The sequence below is a fragment of the Hibiscus syriacus genome, unplaced genomic scaffold (assembly GCF_006381635.1).
Source record: "Hibiscus syriacus cultivar Baekdansim isolate YM2019G1 unplaced genomic scaffold, ASM638163v2 tig00111311_pilon, whole genome shotgun sequence".
NCBI classification, from domain to species: Eukaryota; Viridiplantae; Streptophyta; class Magnoliopsida; order Malvales; family Malvaceae; genus Hibiscus; species Hibiscus syriacus.
The window spans coordinates 1,690,664-1,704,016 of NW_024063054.1; the positions used below are offsets into that span (position 1 = coordinate 1,690,664).

The 13,353-nt window shown below is 36.0% G+C and overlaps 1 pseudogene; it reads right to left on the minus strand.

Annotated features, from left to right (window-relative positions):
* Nucleotides 1-6,634: 6,634 nt before the first annotated feature.
* LOC120158433 lies at nucleotides 6,635-13,204 on the minus strand (annotated as a pseudogene).
* Between the last annotated feature and the right edge of the window lie 149 nt (nucleotides 13,205-13,353).

The window sequence follows — 13,353 nt, forward strand, 5'->3', positions numbered from 1 at the left end:
ATCCATAAGGACTTACCGTGGACCACTAAAATCTAGGAATCCAATATGGAAGATCAGAAAAGGCAAGAATTATTAGCTAGTTGAACCTCAGAATCTCCATACACCTACCCAACAATCATATGCACATGGTAGTTCAAATATATATTTAAAAAATATAAATATAGCACACAAGGAACACGCCTCGCGAAATGAGTCGGTCATGGCAGTCTGTTAAACACCAGTCTCGCTATGATCAAAAGCAGGCCATGATCTTAAATCAGAGTGGAACATAGCTACTATAGAAATAATGGTAGAGGTGGAAACGACCACGGATGGCTGGACGGAGGTGAATCGGGCCTTCGACGGTGATGGTGAAAGGCTTTGGAAAATTTTTGGGTTGTTCACTCATATCTGATTGGAGGAAAGATTTAGGGATTTAAAATCCCAACAAAAAACTTAAAATTTTTATTTTTTCCCAATCCCATCAACTATAATAAGCTAGCCTAATCGGTGAAGGCTTAGGGGAGAGTTCATAAATATGTGGGTTTAATTCCCACAACCAACATATTTTATTTATTCTTTTTCCTCTTTGGTGATAGGTGAGGGTATAATTCGGGAATAGGTCCCTGAACTAATAGGGACATTTTTCAACTATTAGGAAATTTTGAAAAATGTCTTAAAACTTCTAAAATTCATAATTTGTCCCAAAAAATTAATAAAATTAAATTTAAATCGAATGCAAAAATTGGGGTGTGACATGATCAAAGTTAGAGTTTTTAGCATGTTGATAAAATCTTAGAAAATACCATTGTCATATCCCTACAATGAATAATTCACCATTAAATATTTACCATTAAGTCCAGATGTTATAATATGTGAGGATTTATTTGAGTTCCCATTTTTGCATGAGGTTACAAATACATCATTCTTTCCACTAACAAATTATGTACTAAGTAGTGTCTTGCAGTAACGGTGGCAATATTTTATGTTAGAAGAAGAATTTATAAATTTTTTAGAGCAAATCATCAACAAAAATATAAAGAATTCTTTTTAAATATATGATAATTTAAAATTTTAAAAATATAAAAAAATTAAAATATATAATAATTTAAAATTTTTAAGAGTATTACTGTCCAACTACCCTCTCGATCCATCATGATGTCTTATGCACTATCGACTTATCGGATCAGCACGCCTTACCACCTACCATCAGCATCGAATACTTTTATGTTTGACCAAAGAGACCGAATGAATGACAAGATGGGAGGTGAAATGAAGTACGTTGTAGTGAAAAGCAGCTGAAAGAAACCATCGATGCCTGTCTTTTAAGGGTTGGGATTCCCTCTCTGCTTCCTGATTTAATAGAATCAGAGCCATACTGCCTGCGTCTGCTTTTTTCTTCTTCTATATATTATTATTTGCATTTGTCTCGGCACATGTTAAAGATCAGTGTTTAGGTTAAATGATAAGAACATGCTGATCTGCAGAGGCTGGCATATATAGGACTGGGACTAGGATTAGGCTGGATCGTAGTACTTGGGGTTGGTCTTACCATTTTTGGTCAAAGTTTCTAATTACAGAAATAGATACGTATCAATTATATAATTTCTGAACTTTTGAATTAATTCCCAAAAATCTTAGCCCGCTTTCATATACATGGTTGATCATTGATCGATCGAGAACTAGCTTGTAACACCTCTAACTCGTACCTGACCCGAAGATGAGTCTGATGTGTCACATTGACTTTTCAAATTTTAGACACTTAAAGAAAAACAAGGAAATTTTAAATTTTCATTAAAACAAAATACGTTAATTTACATAAAAGAGACCACAAATACAAAATCGATCAGAGCATTCGTAATTAACACCTTATTACATGCCAACACTCTATACACAACCAAAATACCTACTTTGTCAATTTCTTCTGATCTGATCTATTAGTAGTGATGCTGTCCTTGCCACTTCTATTCCTGATCTTCTTGTTTCTTGGTACCTACCTGTAAATCACTTACACGCTAAGTCATAGACTTAGTGAGGCAATAAATAAACATGTAACAATAGATTCATGAATATGCATTCTTACCATTTGATCATGATATTTCAATATGCATGTATCTATTACACTAAACATATATAATCATTTCATGCACATATAACACTCACTTTCTTGTGTCACTTTCACTTTAATTTATTTTTCATTTGCCCATGTACATTATTGAGAACAGAGGTATTGAGTACATAGAGGTTGTGCACTATGCTGTCACCACATCTCGTATAATTCCCTCAAGGGGCATTGAATATTTGTCCCCAAGAACCACTAAGTCCCGAAGGACCATTGGATATGTCCTGAAGGACCACTACGTCCCGAAGGACCACTGGATATATCCCAAAGGACCACTATAACCCTCGACTCTTGGCATGCCAACTATACTTATAGCTCTCATATCATATAACATGGACTTAAATATGAATACATTTCTCATTTCATATATCTTTCATCACTTTTCATATAAACACATATAATCATTTCCATTATTTCACATACATGGATTGTATTATCTGGCAATGACGTTCGTTCAGTTAATATAATATTAACACATAATGAATTATGCATGCAATCACTATAACAATAATATATGTATGCATGTACATGAGTATAGAATCATGAATTCAACTATCAGAGATAGACTTATCACAAGTCTTATCTCTATACACTTTAACTATAAAATGCACTCACCTTAGCCTTGCTTTGATTCGATTCTAATCCTTCGATTGTTCTGGAACAAAATTACGTTCTATATCTACATAGTAATACATTAATACATATCAATATACTAATTGATATATTTTAAACTATTACTCCTTAGGCTAAAAAGAAAACTATTTTCATCTTTTAATGAAGGTATGCATCGATGCACTCTCCGGTGTATCGATGCATTCCATAATGTGTGCATCGATGCACTACATGTGCATCGATACACAAATCACCTTTGATATTTTAATCTTAAGGGGGTGCATCGATGCACTACTTGTGTATCGATACACTTATGGCATTCGATGTTTTTATTTTAAAGGAGTGCATCGATACACTTCATGTGCATCGATACACCTTGAACAATTTCTGAGATTTTACCCTTGATGCATCGGTACACAGGTACACATTGAATGTGTACCGATTCACTCTGCCCAGAATTCACTTCTTGAACCCAAAAAATCATCCATTTTAGCTTAAATCCTTCATGTTTCATCCCCTTTTATATTCTTAACTCCAGTACACATACTTAAACCAATCTATACTCATTTATTTCATCTTAAACCACAAAATTCTATCATCCGCATGAAATTCAAGAATTAAATCCTCCTCATTTATTTCATCTTAAACCTCAAAATCCTATACTCTTTATGAAATTCAAGAACCTCTAATCTTGAATCTCTCCTAACTCCATCATCCTTTGATTTTAAGATAACTTAAGCTTTCCTTAAGCTTAGTTATAATCTAATAATCAAAAACCAATATTAAATTTAAAAAGAAACTCAGTACTCAGAAAACTCACCTTTGTTTTGCTTCACACGCACAAGGAAGAAAGAAGAAGAAGAGAACTCTAGAAGCCTTTGTGTTATTCCCTCTTCAACCCACGTGGATTAATATATAACCCTTCTTTACTTATTTTTTTATAAATGACCCATTTGCCCTTCCATTCATTCTTCCTTTCAATTCAATCCTATACAATAATTTACATATAAATCTTTATACTATTCAATCATTCTATTTTAATCACCAAATTCTGAGACTTTACAATTTAGTCACTAACCCAGTATTGAGGATGTTACAAATCTCCCCCTTAAGAAAATTCGTCCTCGAATTTTTATTACGCAAAGAGATAGGGGTACTTATTCCTCACGTCCTCTTCACGCTCCCATGTTGCTTCCTCTACTTTGTGATTCATCCACAAGACTTTAACCAATGGAATAGTCTTGTTCCTTAATTGTTTAACCTCATTAGCTAATATTTAAACAAGTTCTTCCTCATAAGTCAAATCTGATTGAACCCCGATCTCTTCGGTAGTCACAATATAGAATGGATCATATTGATATTTTCTAAGCATTGAGACATAAAAGACATTGTGTATCTTTTCCATTTCAGTTGGCAAAGCTAACTGATATGCTACTGGTTCTACTCTCTTAATAATCGTAGGGTCCAATGAACCGAGGACTTAGTTTTCCTTTACTTCCAAATCTCAAAACCTTCTTCCAAGGAGAAACTTTAAGAAACACTTTGTCTCCCACTTGATATTCTATGTCTCCCACTTGATATTCTATCTCATTTCTCTTTAAATCTGCATACAGTTTCTGTCTATCAGCTGCTGCTTTGATGTTACTCTGAATCACTTGAACTTTTTCTTCCATTTCGTGAATCAACTCGGGACCAATAACTTCTCTATCATTAAGCTCAAACCAATTTAAGGGCGTATGACATCTTCTTCCATAAAGAGCTTCATAGGGAGCCATTTTGATGATAACTATTGTTATACGCAAATTCAGCAAGTGGCAAATACCTTTTCCACGATCATTTGAATTCAATTACGTAAGCTCTTAGCATATCCTCCAGAATTTGGATAGTTCGCTCGGATTATCCATCGGTCTGAGGATGAAATGATGTACTAAAGTTCAACCGAGTTCTCAACGCTCTATGTAATGATTTCCAAAATCGCGATATGAATCTAGGATCTCGATCAGAAATTATGGAAACATGTATACTATGTAAACATATAATTTCTCTAATATACAGTTCGACATATTTATCCATGGAGAAATCAGTTCGTACCGGGATAAAATGGGATGACTTAATCAATCTATCTACGATCACCCAGATTGAATTCTTTTTGTTCGGAGTTAAAGCCAATCCCGTCACAAAATTCATTGTTACGTTCTCCCATTTCCACTGAGGAATTGACATTGATTGTAACAGTCCCGACAGAACCTGATGCTCAGCTTTGACTTGTTGACAAGTCAAACACTTTGATACAAATTCCGTAATGCTTCTTTTCATTTTAGGCCACCAATATCGCTCTTAAGATCCATATACATTTTGTTCCCTCGCGGATGCATTGTTAATGGACTACAATGAGCTTGTGTTAACAAATAATTCTTTAATTCATCATCATCCGGAATTACTAATCTCCCTCAATAATACAAGTTTCCATCAGACTTAATCTTATAATCATTTAGCTCTTCATTCTCTAATTGTTGTAATTTCTTCCAACACATTTCATAATTTCCTTGTAATTCCTTAATTTGATCCAGTCATGATGGCTTGAGAGTCATTTCTGCACATAACGCACCATCTCCACTTAACGATAATCTTTCGACTCAAATATCTTTCGACTCAAAGAATCCGCTACCACATTTTCTTTTCATGTATGAAAATCAATCACTACATCATAATCTTTTAAGAATTCCACACATCTCATTGGTCTTAAATTCAACTCTTTCTTAGACATCAAGTACTTTAAACTCTTGTGATCCGTATACAAGTAGCACTTTTTGCCATACAAATAGTGACGCCAGATTTTAAGAGCAAATATTACTGCAGCCATCTCCAGATCGTGTTTCAGATAATTCTTCTCATGCGATTTTTAATTGCCTCGAAGCGTAAGCCACCACTTTTCCTTCTTTCATTAACACACATCCCAAGCCATTATGAGACGCATCACTATACACTACAAAGTCCTTGCCAGACTCAGGTTGGACTAACACTGGAGCTTCTGTCAAAATCTTCTTTAACTTTTCAAAACTCTCATGGCATTCCTGAGTCCAAGAAAAGTTTACTTCCTTTCTCAATAGTTTAGTTAGGGGTAATGCTATAATCAAAAAGTTTTTAACGAACCTTCGATAATAACCCGCTAATCCCATAAAACTTCTAACTTCCATTACTTTCTTTGGAACTTCTCACTCCAGAATAGCTTTAATCTTTTGAGGATCCACTCGAACTCATTCTGCAGAAATTACATGTCCAAGGAATGTCACTTCACACAACCAAAATTCACACTTAGAAAGTTTAGCATAAAGCTTCTTATCTCATAAAATATGCAAGACAATCTTCAAATGCGAACTATGCTCTTCCTCTGACTTTGAATATATTAAAATATCATCAATGAAAACCACTACGAACTGATTCAAATAGGGTTGGAATATTATGTTCATTAAATCCATGAAAGTAGCTGGTGCATTCGTAACTCCAAACAACATCACAATAAACTCATAGTGACTATATCTCGTTCTAAATGTCGTCTTTGGAACATCTTTCTCTTGAATCTTCAATTGGTGATAACCCGAACGTAAATCAATTTTTGAGAACACCGAAGCTCCCCTTAATTGATCAAATAAGTCGTCAATTTGAGGAAGTGGATACTTATTCTTGATAGTCATTTTATTGAGCTTCATGTAGTCAATGCAGAGACGCATTGAGCCATCATTCTTCTTAACAAACAAAATTGGAGATCCCCAAAGCGATACACTTGGTCTAATAAAACCTTTATCCAACAATTCTTGTAATTGAATCTTTAATTCTTTTAACTCTTTTGGAGCCATTCTGTATGGTGCCATGGCAATAGGTGCAATTTCAGACATTATTTTAATCTGGAATTCCACTTCTCTATCTAGAGGGAAACTCGCTGACTATAGGAATTTCTTCAATCCCTTTATCCTTGGTTCTTACATCCAACACATTAGCAATGAACCCTTGATATCCCTGTAGTAGTAACTTCTTTGCAGTCATCACTGATATTACATTCGCCAACGGATTCCATCTTTCACTAAATATAATAACTTCTACACCTTCTGAACTTCTTAAGGTTACTCTTTTCGGTCTAAAATCGACATTAACGTAATAACGATATAACTAATCCATTCCTAATATCACCTCAAATTCGTCAAAAGGTAATTCCATCAGAATAGCAGGGAATTCAATTCCCTGAATCCGTATGAGACACCCTCGACTCACCATATTTACACAAGCACTGTGCCCTAATGGATTCGTCACACTATTACCTCATTGCTAGTAGTTTCTAACGAAATGTTCAATTCTCTCACTAACTTACTAGTAATGTATGAATATGTAGACCCCATATCAATCAATACCATAACATATTTATCAAACAATAGAAAGATACCTATTATAATCTTTGGGTCATCCCGATCCTCATTGGACTTGAGATTGTACACTCGAGCAGTGAAGTGTATCTCTTGTTGAGCAGAGGATTCTGACTGATTTCTTCCTCTGCCTCTACCTCTTCCCCTTTGGCGTGCAGAAATAAACTTCTCTGGTTGTGCAAATTCATCGGCTACCCTGGGACAATCTCGAACAAAATGTCTGGTGTCCCCACATCTAAAGCAAGCTCCAGAAATCATCATACATATCCCTGAATGATTCTTTCCACAATGTGAGCATTGTCTGACTTGACTCTGATTAGATCTCCCAGCTCCATATCCCACTGACTGAGTTTGTTTACCTCTCATCGGATTCGATCCTCTAGAGGAGGATGCCACTGACTCTAATCTAGCTTAGGTTTGAGAACCCACATCCATGCTCCTTTTTGATGGTGCAAAACTCGAAGAAGCACCTATTCTTTTGACTGTCTGAGCTCTTGAATTATCAAATCTCTCGTTCTGAGCTCTTTCCAAAGCTTTGGCATGATTGACTACTTCTTGAGGATAAATTCAATACACTCAGCATTTCCTTCAACCGAGGACGTAATCCCTCTACGAACCACTCACAAGCATCCTTCTTTGTAGGAACAAGCTCGGTAGTAAAGCGACTCAACTTATTGAATTTACACTCGTACTCATATACAGTTTGATTCCATTACTTCAGATTCATGAACTCTTGTTTCATCTGTCGAACAAATTGATCTCTGATGTACTTATGCTTGAATTCTTCTAAAAATAATGACAAGTTACTTGATTGCTAGACATCCTCAATGTAACATTGGTCCACCAAATCCTTGCTTGCCCTCTCAACAAGGAAATTACTCTATCCAGCTTCTCAGCATCGGAACAATGAAATCTTTCAAGCATGAATTTCACGTCATTAAGCCAAAGATTTTCCTTAACAGGACCTTTCTCAACTTCCCCTCTAAATTCTGAAGCTCCTAAACCCTTCAACTCCTTCACAACACTCATTTTCGGAGTTGAAGTAGTACGAGGTTGGAAACGCGTCAATACCGTGTCTAACGTTCTAAAGAATACATCTTGATCATTCACAGGCACTCCAGAGGGTGTCTGTTCCTCACTATGCCTGGCCAGGGCTGGTGAATTGCTACTTTCAGCGGGTCTATCATCTCCTGCTTCATTTCTAGAACTACTATGTCCAGACATCTATTAAAACACAATAATATTATTATATTAGTAAAACAACATACTTACTATTCTATCAGATCAGAAGTTTTCACTATTTTTTTGGCATATATATATTATAAGACACTTTAGACTTTAGTTTATGCCGAGAATCGACTAAACCGTAGCTCTGATACCATTAAATGTAACACCCTAAACCAGTATCCGACCCGAATATGAGTCCGAGGTGTCACATTGACTTTTCAAACTTTGACACTTAAAGAAAAACAGGGAAGTTTTAAACTTTCATTAAAACAAAATACGTTAATTTACATAAAAGAGACCACAAATACAAAATCGATCAGAGCATTCGTAATTAACAACTTATTACATGCCAACACTCTATACACAACTAAAATACCTACTTTGTCGATTACTTCTGATCTGATCTATTAATAGTGATGTTGTCTTTGCCACTTCTATTCCTGCTCTTCTTGTTTCTTAGTACCTACGTGTAAATCACTTACACGCTAAGTCATAGACTTAGTGAGACAATAAATAAACATGTAACAATATATTCATGGATATGCATTCTTACCATTTGATCATGATATTTCAATATGCATGTATCTATTACACTAAACATATATAATCATTTCATGCACATATAACACTCACTTTCTTGTGCCACTTTCACTTTAATTTTTTTTTCATTTTCCCATGTACATTATTGAGAACAAAGGTATTTAGTACATAAAGGTTGTGCACTATGCTGTCACCACAGCTGGTATAATTCCCTCAAGGGCACTGAATATTTGTCCCGAAGGACCACTACATCCCGAATGACCATTGGATATGTCCCGAATGGCCACTATAACCCTCGACTCTTGGCATGCCAACTATACCTACAGCTCTCATATCATATAACATGGGCTTAAATATGAATACATTTCTCATTTCATATCTCTTTCATCACTTTTCATATAAACACATATAATCATTTCCATTATTTCATATACCTGGATTGTATTCTCTGGCAATGACATTCGTTCAGTTAATATCATATTAACACATAATGAATTATGCATGCAATCACTATAACAATAATATATGTATGCATGTACATGAGTATAGAATCATGAATTCAACTATCAGAGATAGACTTATCACAAGTCTTATCTCTATACACTTTAAATATAAAATGCACTCACCTTAGTCTTGCTTTGATTCGATTCTAATCCTTCAATTGTTCCGGAACAAGATTATGTTCTATATCTACATAATAATACATTGATACATATCAGTATACTAATTGATATATTCTTAATTATTACTCCTTAGGCTAAAAAGAAAGCTATTTTCATCTTTTAATGAAGGTATGCATCGATGCACTCTACAGTGTATCGATGCATTCCATAACGTGTGCATCGATGCACTATCTGTGTATCGGTACACAAATCACCTTCGATATTTTAATCTTAAGGGGGTGTATCGATGCACTACTTGTGCATCGATACACTTATGACATTCAATATTTTTATTTTAAAGGAGTGCATCGATACACTTTATGTGCATCGATACACCTTGAACAATTTCTGAGATTTTACCCTTGATGCATCGGTACACAGGTACACATTGAATGTGTACTGATTCACTTTGCCCATAATTCACTTCTTGAACCCAAAAACTCATCCATTTTAGCTTAAATCCTTCATGTTTCATCCCCTTTTATATTCTGAACTTCAGTACACATACTTAAACCAATCTATACTTATTTATTTCATCTTAAACCTCAAAATCCTATCATCCTCATGAAATTCAATAATTATACCAACTTTGAAACATGATTTAATTCCACTTCTAACAATTAGTATGTCTTAACTAGATTGATGACAAGTCAAATTTAACTTCCAATTCTAGATATGAACTCTATTTCAAGATTTCATTCAAGAACCTCTAATCTTTAATCTCTCCTAACTCCAACATCCTTTGATTTTAAGATAACTTAAGCTTTCCTTAAGCTTAGTTATCATCTAATAATCAAAAACCAATATTAAATTTAACTAGAAACTCAGTACTCAGAAAACTCACCTTTGTTTTGCTTCACACGCACAAGGAAGAAAGAAGAAGAAGAGAACTCTAGAAGCCTTTGTATTTTCCCTCTTCAACCCACATGGATTAATATATAACCCTTCTTTACTTATTTCCTTGTAAATGACCCCTTTGCCCTTCCATCCCTTCTTCCTTTCAATTCAATCCTATACAATAATTTACAAATAAATCTTTATACTATTCAATCATTCTATTTTAATCACCAAATTCTGAGACTTTATAATTTAGTCACTAACCCGATATTGAGGATGTTACACAGCTCATGAGTGATGAGACATTAATGTCTTCTTCACGATATCGCCATTAATAATTATGGTGGTCATCTAAAGTGAGTGCCACAACTGTGCACCAGCAATGATTTAACGAAGTAGGTGTAACTTAATCCGTAATCGAAGGGATACACTACTGGTCCTTTGTAGAACCTATAGGTTCTTATAAGGTAATTTTTGTTTGGGCTTGAACGCATGGCCATGTTTGTCATTGGAAAATTTCAAACATAAACTTGTGGGTACATGTCATTGGCAACTTGCCCTCTGGATTGGTTGTTCAATGTAGTACATCAGCTATGGTAGCTCCGCGAGCTTGTCTGGAGTATCCGACCCATTCAATGGCTGCAATACGTGGGTCATTCATAGCATAAGACACATCGATAGGCCCACCGGCCATCAAAACTGGTACAATTGGACTCTAGGAAGCCATGGTTACATTGGAAACTAGATCTTGTTGGCGCCCTGGCTAAATCAACCTTGTCTTATCGTTGAATTTTGCTTTAATTAATTGGTATAGAACCATAACTAGAACCGTTGCATTCGATTGCTGAGAAGCATCGATTGCCCCACTCAATAATTTGTCATCAGCTCAAGCTACATCTGCATATCCCATCTGGTGAATTGTCTTTGCTTAATTTCCTATTCCATGCAAAGGAGATGTGTATCCACATGCAACACCTAATGGTCCATAAAGAAGAAAACCGACTAACCAACAGAAGAGAATTAAAAAGTTTAAAGAAAAAATCATTTTGATTAGAATTGACCAAAATAGTTTCCAATCATGGCAGCATTAACATCAAGGATGGAATTAGGCTAGGCGGGGCGGGTGGGGTGGTTGTCACTACAAATTTAAAATTACCATATATTTTAGATTTTATCTATGTATTTTTCATTGAAAATTAGTTTTCGTCCCCCTAAAATTTTATAAACTCAAGTTCGCCCATAACATAAAATTTTGTGTCCATCCCCATTTCACAATAGAGTTTGGTTCGATGACAGTGACGGTACGGTCACGTCAGAGCGATAAAGGCAATGAAAGACCATGATTTACCAACATCCAACGATTATCAACAGACCATAATGAATTTCGGGAATATATCTATCTGATAATGATGTTAGAACTTACCCGTTGAGCATTCATTGACCTCGTACAATCTTCCGTAGGAGACTAGGGTCAACGCAAGTAAGGACACCGTTGACTTGATTATAAGAACACATAACACTGGCTACATGACCATCCTTTACACACATCATGAAATAGTACATTGAATGTATGATTAATGTTCTGTTGGCTTACCTTGGCATTGAAGTGAGGCTCCCTTAAGTGAGTCCGGCTGCACCATCAAACTTGGTTCCAGGGCCTACATTGGAGACTACGTGAAGAGCCTCATACCAGCATTCGTAGCCTTCGATCCCCAGCCGTGGAATGCTGCAGCATTGTTTCACCAGCAACCTAATCTTCTCCTGCAGTGTCAATCTTGCTAGAAGGTGGTCCTTCACTCTACCATATATCGGCTCCAAAACCTTGCAGAACGAGAAGTTAGCCGTTGCATCTTTGGGGTAACAAGCAAACAGGTTACGGGATTAAGGGTCAGTGGCAAAAAGCCATTTTCATTTTGGGAAAGAGTGTTTGTGGATATTTGGCAAACAGCATTAAGGGTCACATCAAGACTATAGTCTCCCATGAACATAAGACGCAATGTGATTGAATGGAATAGGTGAAGATTCTATGGCTCCCATCACATGTGTAGCTCAAAAATGGATTCTTTTTAGATTCAGATCTTTGCTGTGATGGCTTCAAGTTTAAGATTATTGGACGGTGACATCTTAACCAATAACATGCAATGCTCTTTTATTTGGTTGTGAAACTGGAATTAGTAAAGCATTAGTTCTTCAATTATGTGCAGAAAGAAAGAAGTGGTGAAAAGATTTGTAGCACAAACCCTTATGTTCAAGTATACAGTCCTTCCTACTGATACACATCCCATTTTTCAACAATTAATTCAAGGAAATGAGAAAACCCCATCCATTTGCGATAATTAAACCCTACAAAAATCATGAGAAAAAGATTAACAGAGCACTTCAGGAATGGGTTCCAACACAGGCATCCAGGGCCTGCAATTCCCAAATCGGTGTCCAGAAACAGTAGGAATCTCATTTGTATATTTCTCTTCCTCGCTCACCATCACATCGGGTAAGACCTTAGCACCTCTCATCTTCTTTCGACCACAACAAGCTGCTTTTATGATAACCATATCCGCATCTGTAACCCTGCAATGAATCCTCCCTATAGGAACCAAAACGTAAACTTTACACCCCAAAAGTTCATCGTCAGCTCGCATAGCAACCACGCGACGAGCTCGTTTCAACTCTTCCACGCCACATATGATATGACCAGGTTCCTCAAGCATAATCTCCGCTGCCTTTGCCGGAAGCTTAACTTTCCTCGGCTTCCCCTGAGCGTCAATAACCTTGGCAAATTTGTCACCGCTGGATGAGGCGTTTCCCATCGGAACTTGAAGTAGCTTAATTAGTTTGCTGTAGTAGTATTGAATGTTGAGATTTGAAGAATGTAAAGGCTGCGTTTGGGTATATATATAGTGGGACGAGGAGGAAGGGTCAACGAATCAAAGGTAGGGTTTGACATGGAGGAAGACAC